The 7329-nt window shown below is 40.4% G+C and overlaps 1 non-coding gene across 1 annotated transcript; it reads left to right on the top strand.

The window, feature by feature from the left end:
- The first annotated feature begins 5530 nt into the window (after nucleotides 1-5530).
- Nucleotides 5531-5637, top strand: LOC130727054 (small nucleolar RNA R71). The gene has a single exon (XR_009015096.1). It is a non-coding gene; the product is annotated as a small nucleolar RNA R71 (small nucleolar RNA).
- Nucleotides 5638-7329: the final 1692 nt, after the last annotated feature.

The raw sequence follows: 7329 nt of genomic DNA on the forward strand, positions 1-7329 counted from the left end.
TACTTTACTGTGATGTGTGCATCAGGAAGCTGTCAAGGATGTGCTATTTGTATGTGTGTTGTGGGCTGCACTATTTGAGGAGGAGTTCCGCTGCTAAGGGGGAGGTATGTGTATGTTCTCAATAACTCAAGTTAAAATTTGACAAAGGGTGAGATTGTTGTTACTTTTGATTGTCTTGCATTTTGTCCAAAACATCCTGATGTCGAAGCAGATGCTGTGAAATCTGCCTTTGTGTAGCACAGGACATCAGTCCATGACTTGGAGTGCTTATTGAAGGTATGAAAAACAATAGAAAGGGGGGGGGGGGTTTGAATAGCGTTTTCAGAATAAAACTTTCCACTTAAGATTTTAACAAATCTTTCGAGACACAAGTAAGGTGCTTAAGATAAGAGATGAGAAAAGCACACAAGGATTTTATCCTGGTTCACTTGATGAATCACTCAAGCTAGTCCAGTCCACCCGTTAAGGTGATTTCTTCCTTCTTAGAATGAAGGCAATTCACTAATCAGAGATTTGTTACAACTGCACTTGAAACCTACAAGTGACTAACAATACACTGACTTAGCTCACACTAAGATTCACTCTCTTAGTCTTCTCTAGGATCCGATCAACCATGATCTCCTAAAGCTAAACTAAACAACTATTTAAAGAATATTGTTTACAAAGAAATTGCTTCTTAAAAGCTTGTAGTAAACACAATAAATTCGATGAAGAAAGATAGCTTAGAAGATTTGAGTATTGCTTGCGCGTATAAGATTCTTCCAACAACATCTTTCAGTCTTCAGCCTCTATATATACTCCAAGGATTAGGGTTTGAACATAGCATTGGAATGCTACCGTTGGAGGGCAGATCTGGGATTTCCAGCTTCTGTTGTGGCTGAGAATGTTAGGTTAGGTCGTCAGGATAGTACACTTGCTTTTGTACTTTGGGTAGTGACTTGACCTTTAACCTTGTTGTCTTCTGATCAGAGGAATGCTTCATGTTGGAACTTGTGAAGTGTTGGGTCAATCTGCAAGTGCACAGATATCTCCGGGTTTTAAATTATCGAACCACAGGGAATTTGAATGTGAATTCAGTTTAAGAGTCAAGTTCAAGGTTAAAAAGCGAATAAAATTCAGTTTTAAAGGTTGATTGATTGTTGTGATACTTAATTAGAAAGCTAACAAAGATAAGTGTGTGATAATCAATGGTGAGAATGCCTTGGGTTCTTGCTTGACTAATTCAGTTCTAGTCAACCTATTTTATCCACAAAACTCCGAGTCTCTCCTTGATGTTCTAGCCTAATCAATCATCTATCGATGTCTCGCATAGACAATCCTCTCAAGCCAAAAGATAAGCACAATTCCTTGATAGCCTAAACATTTGCTAAAGGCATTAAGCATGCAATTCAGGCCAACAAACCCCAACCCTTCCTCTATTCCTAGTAGCAAGTATAGAAGAGGTAATCCCACAACAAGTCCCTAATCTATAACAAACTTCCGTTCTATTATAGAAAAGTATAAAGCTAGCACATGTTCTAACTTGAAACATAAAGCATGGATATGGGATTCAAGGGTTTACTCAGAGGATTCATGAATAGAAATAGGAATTAAGATTAAAACATCATAAGTCTTACAAAGAACCCAAAGCAAAAGGGATTTAGCCAAACATGGCTATGAAATCCATACAAGAAAAGAAAGACAAAACCTGGATCATAGGACTTGGAGGAAGCTCCTCAAGCTCTAGAACCCAAACCCTCTCTTCTAACTTATTGAAATATGAGAAAATGACAAAAGATCCCAACAGAAATGACAAAAATCCTATTTATAGGCAAAATGGGCTAGTTTTCTGTGTGCCGGGCGCACTCAAGCGCCAGTGCCGGGCGCTCAAGCGCCAGACTGATTTTCTCAGCATTTTGGCTTCTGCCATCCTGGCGCTCAGGCGCCATTGTGGGGCGCTTGAGCGCCCCAGCTCGCCTAAAAAACCTTAAATCTTCATTTTAACTCCTCTTTAATGCCTCCTTCAAGTCTTTAAACCCCTTGGTCTTCTTCCTTCAGCTGTTACAACCTGGTTACTTGCAAAGAAAGACTAGGAACAAAAGCAAGAAACTCAAAGGTTAAATTGCACAAAAGTATAAAATGAACTAGGAATTAAACAAGACCCCTAAACTTTACTAAAATACCAATGAAGACCTTATAAAACTATGAAATTACCAAAGCAATGCAAAAGGACTAATAAAGATAAAAATGCATGAGAATACATGAAACACTACATGAGAATACATGAAACACTACATGAGACTCTAAAAAGACTCAAAACCCACAACGAAACGACCCTAAAAACACTACTAAACTGGGGTCATCACACCACTATACTCAACGACAGCTCGCCCTCGAGCGTAAAGAACAACTCGCTTGCCCTCAAGCGCAAGAAATGATCCCAAAACAAGTGCTCTCAACAGAATACTTATCACAAAAATCGGGGGATATTGAAACTACAGCTGGTTCCAAAAGAAAGACACAACAATCCACATCATGCCACTTTCAGACAAAGAAGAGTGTAGAGTCCATTATGAGAAACATATAGATCTAAAATTCCTAGGATGAGATATACATTTAGTGCACTGAGCACACAAGCAGTTCATAGGTTCTGGATTTCCTTCACTCAAAAGCAACAAAGATCAAACATGCACAAATTCAAAGAGACTTCACAAGGGGTGAAATGTGTGGCTTGGTGAAGTACAAGGCGGTTGGCCCCTAAGGAAGACTAGGCTTCAAAACATATTGAGTGTGGTCCTATTAGTACCCCCCCGAAACTTTCAACAACAAACATTTTTTTGCACAAGTCTCTTGACCCCTCTTTTTCAACTTTCTTTTCTTCTATTTCTTCCTTTTTGCAACTCCAACTTAATTAGGAGTCTTTTTTTCTTTTTCTTTTTCTTCTTCTTTTTTTCACATGGGGCCAGAGACAATTTCCAACTTTAATTACTAGCTCCAACACAATGCAAGGACCAACACTCCCCAAAATCCAACCTATCATCCATCCCTAATCATTTAGCTAACAAAGAAATCTTCAATAGGCTCAAAAGGGACAACTAGGGACAAATGTTCAAGCCAACGAACTCTGAAGCTCAAAAACCTACAAGTCTCAAGAATTGTGCAAGTATCACAAAGCATGCAAAGTGTGAAATCAATACAGAACCAAGAAGTACGAGTGAGTCAGGATCCTCCAGGGAAATTTTATGGTGAAGGGTAAAAAATGGACCCTTAAGGACTCCCACCAACTCTATCCTTAAGAAACACTCGGAAGACCGAAGTCTCCTCCTCTCTTCCCCAAAGCATGCAATCACTCAACCCCAAAAGACAACACAAGTATTCACAAAAACATTTTCCAAAACCAGCACAAGCTAGAGAGCATAACTAAGGGCAAAAACATGTGAGTATAGGGAAGTAAAGACCCAAAAAACGACTCTAACTAAACAATGCATGACCAAATAGAAAATGAAGGCTACAAAGGAAAAATATGCAAAACATTAATGAGCTAAACTAAGGGAAAGAGTCGACCTCCTTTACCAATTACCATGGAGGCCTTAGATACACCTCCTACTCCAAAATTCAGGCTCTCATTCCCTACAAAATGCAACAAACAAACAAGCAAAGTAAAACAAGACTTGGGTTGTCTCCCAAGCAGCCCTAAGTTATAGTCCTAGGTGGACTCTCCTTCCTTTGGTGTTAGGAAGGGAATTCCTTACCATCAATCTTTTCTCCACATGTACAAGGTAGGAACCTTGCACAAAACTTTTGGAACAACTCCTCCCAAGAGAGGGTATCATCTAAACCATCGTACCAAATCCTTGCTCTCCCCTTCAAGGAGTGAGGGAAGAGCTTAATCTTGAACTCATCACTAGTCACACCTTCCATATTTACAAGGTGACTAGCTTGAGTGAATCGGGTCATGTGGTCTTGGAAATTCTCCTCCTTAGACCCCCCATACTTGTTTTCACTAACAAGCTTGATGAGAGCTTGATTAAGCTCAACATCTTTTTCACTTAACTTGGGGGTCTCCTTTGAAGACCTGGACAAGCTTTTGATCATATCACAAACAAAACCATCATTAAGGTTAGTTTGCAAATTAGGATTGAAAACCGAAAATCTTACCTTGTCCTCACCTACTCTAAGAATGAGCTGACCCTTATCAACATCGATCTTAGCCTTGCCAGTGGCTAAGAAGGGTCGGCCAAGAATGAGAGGAATCCTCGCATCCTCCTCCATGTCCAGAACCACAAAATCAACTGGGAACACGTACTTATCAACCTTAACCATCACATCTTCAATGATCCCATAAGGTGTTTTTAGGGATCGGTCCGCCATTTGTAAGGAGAGCATGGTCGGGGTGACCTCTCCTAAGTTCAGCCTTCTAAACATGCTAAGCGGCATCAAGTTGATGCTCGCTCCCAAATCACACAAGGCTTCAACAACAGTCAACCCCTCAATCTCCACTGGGATAGTAAAACTCCCAGGATCCCTTCTCTTCTTAGGCATTTTTCTTTGCAAAATGGCACTACACTCCTCGGTCATCATGATAGTTTCATCAACCTCACTCAACTTCCTTCTCTTTCTTAAAATGTCCTTCATGAACTTAGCATAGATAGGCATTTGCTCCAAGGCTTCAGAAAAGGGAATATTGATGTGGAGTTTCTTAAAAACTTCCAAAAACTTAGAAAACTGTTTATCCAGATTTTTCTTAACCAAAGCCTTGGGCAATGGAATCTTACTAAGTTCAGGACAAGGAGTGCTCGCAACTCTAGCTTTCACAGGTTCACTCACTCTCTTCTCTGTAGCACCCTCATATTCTTCCTCTACTTTCTCATTTTTCTCTCCCTCACCTTGTTTTTTTGACTCGTGTAACACTCTCCCACTCCTAGTGGTAACAACAGCAAAATTTTCTTGTTTACACAAAATTAAAGAATCGGGAGAAAACTTACCTTGAGGTATCTCGGCCATTTGCTTGGCTAGCTAGCCAAGTTGGTTCTCCAAGTTCTTGATAGCCGCCTCTTGGTTCTTATGGTTTTTGTTCATGCGATTGATGCAACTCTCCAATAGCTCCTCTAAGCTCTTCTTGCCACCATCATTTTCACCAACTTGCTCTTGGACTTGTTGAGAAAGTCCAGAGCTTTGACCTCGGAAACCCTGACTAGTAATGGTGCAAAATTCACTAACATTGGGCCCCCCAATAGCCACACACTCCACTTTGACTGCTGTAGCACCGACCAAATTGGTCGCCTTTATGTGATTTTGAGTCTCCGCAATTCGTTCGGAGAGTTGCTTGTTGGAGGCCAAGAGCTTGTCGTAAGCTTCAACTTCAAGCTTACTCCTTCGGGTTTGGTGATCATTTTCAGAGTTCATGGCTCTCGCTGCCATCTTTTCTATTAAGTCATACCCCGCTTGTGGGGGAAGAGCATCGAACTCGCCATTTGAAGCCGCATCTAGGCCAAACCTCCAAGAGTATTGTAGACCATCATAAAATGTTGCAACCAATTCAACTTGGGTGAGATTGTGTTGAGGACATATCCTCAATAGCTTCTTGAAGCGCTCCCAAGCTTCATAGAGATTTTCTTCAGTGGGTTGCACAAAATTCATGATGTCTTTTTTCAATTTCCTCAAAAGGGCTCTTGGGAAGAACCTTGTTGTGAACTTTTCCGCTAAGTCTTCCCAAGTAGTGAAGCTCCCTTGAGGTTGAGAATTCAGCCATTCCTCAGCGGTGTCCTTCAAAGAAAATGGAAACAAGCTCAACCGAATTGCATCCACCGGAACATTGTTCACCCGGTAAGTGTTGCAATTCCGGATGAACCTCTCCATGTGTGCATGTGGATCTTCCAAAGTACCTCCACCATATTGGTTTTAGCTAACCAAGTTGATGAATGCCGGTCTCAACTTAAAGTTTCCCACTCCCTCGGGAAAGGCAATGCTCCCGGGATAGTCATAACTCATGGTAGCCGAAGTGAGTTCCCGAAGAGACCGGTTGGCATTCTCAACTTCTTGTTCACATAATCGGAGGGTGATCCCCTCTTGGATTCTTGCCTCGATATGGGCTTGCATCTCCTCCTCCGTCATATGGCCACCCATGACGGTGTCTCTCTCGAGAGCAACCTGAAAGTGTGACACTCAAACAGAGAAAGATTAGTAGCACCAATTCTAGACAAAGATAAAAACAAAAAATAAATCCACAAACTAAAAACTTAAACCAAAAACCACAAACAATTCCCCGGCAACGGCGCCAAAAACTTGTTGGGTCAATCTGCAAGTGCACAAATATCTCCGGGTTTTAAATTATCGAACCACAGGGAATTGGAATGTGAATTCAGTTTAAGAGTCAAGTTCAAGGTTAAAAATCGAGTAAAATTCAGTTTTAAAGGTTGATTGATTGTTGTGATACTTAATTAGAAAGCTAACAAAGATAAGTGTGTGATAATCAATGGTGAGAATGCCTTGGGTTCTTGCTTGACTAATTCAGTTCTAGTCAACCTATTCTATCCACAAAACTCCGAGTCTCTCCTTGATGTTCTAGCCTAATCAATCATCTATCGATGCCTCGCATAGACAATCATCTCAAGCCAAAAGATAAGCACAATTCCTTGATAACCTAAACATTTGCTAAGGCATTAAGCATGCAATTCAGGCCAACAAACCCCAACCCTTCCTCTATTCCTAGTAGCAAGTATAGAAGAGGTAATCCCACAACAAGTCCCTAATCTATAACAAACATCCGTTCTATTATAGAAAAGTATAAAGCTAGCACATGTTCTGTAAGACCTTACTTTAATAAATAAAATTATTTATTCTAGAATAAATGATAAAGTGTGTTTTGCTTATGATTTGTGAATTTCCTTGATGCTTTGTAGTGTGAAGTATTATTAATATGGAAGTGATAATGGTACTTAAGGGCTAGGATATAATTTTTATAAGGTCAATGATCCCAAGATGTATGAGTTTGAGTTGCTTGGAGGCCAAGCATGGTGCCATGGCCGAATCCCATGAGGAAAGAATGAGGGAAGACTTGTTTGACTTGGTTGTGCTTAATTTGTGGTAATGATTTGGGGGTTATGACTCCTTAGTCAATGCAAATCAGTTTTGTTGAGGGAATAATGAGAAATTGATGAGCATTAATTTCATTTCTCATTTCAAATTGAAAGAAAAGGTTGTGAATGCCCTTGGAGTCAATATAGGCCGCGGGTTTGAGGGTAAAAGGGGGAGAGATTTTCAGATTTTGGAGTGAACAAAAGGAGAGAAGAATTAGAAACCCTCTTCACATTTTCATCACTTCACACATTTAGCAAAAGAAAGAAAGAA

This window comes from Lotus japonicus, chromosome 6 (genome assembly GCF_012489685.1).
Source record: "Lotus japonicus ecotype B-129 chromosome 6, LjGifu_v1.2".
NCBI classification, from domain to species: Eukaryota; Viridiplantae; Streptophyta; class Magnoliopsida; order Fabales; family Fabaceae; genus Lotus; species Lotus japonicus.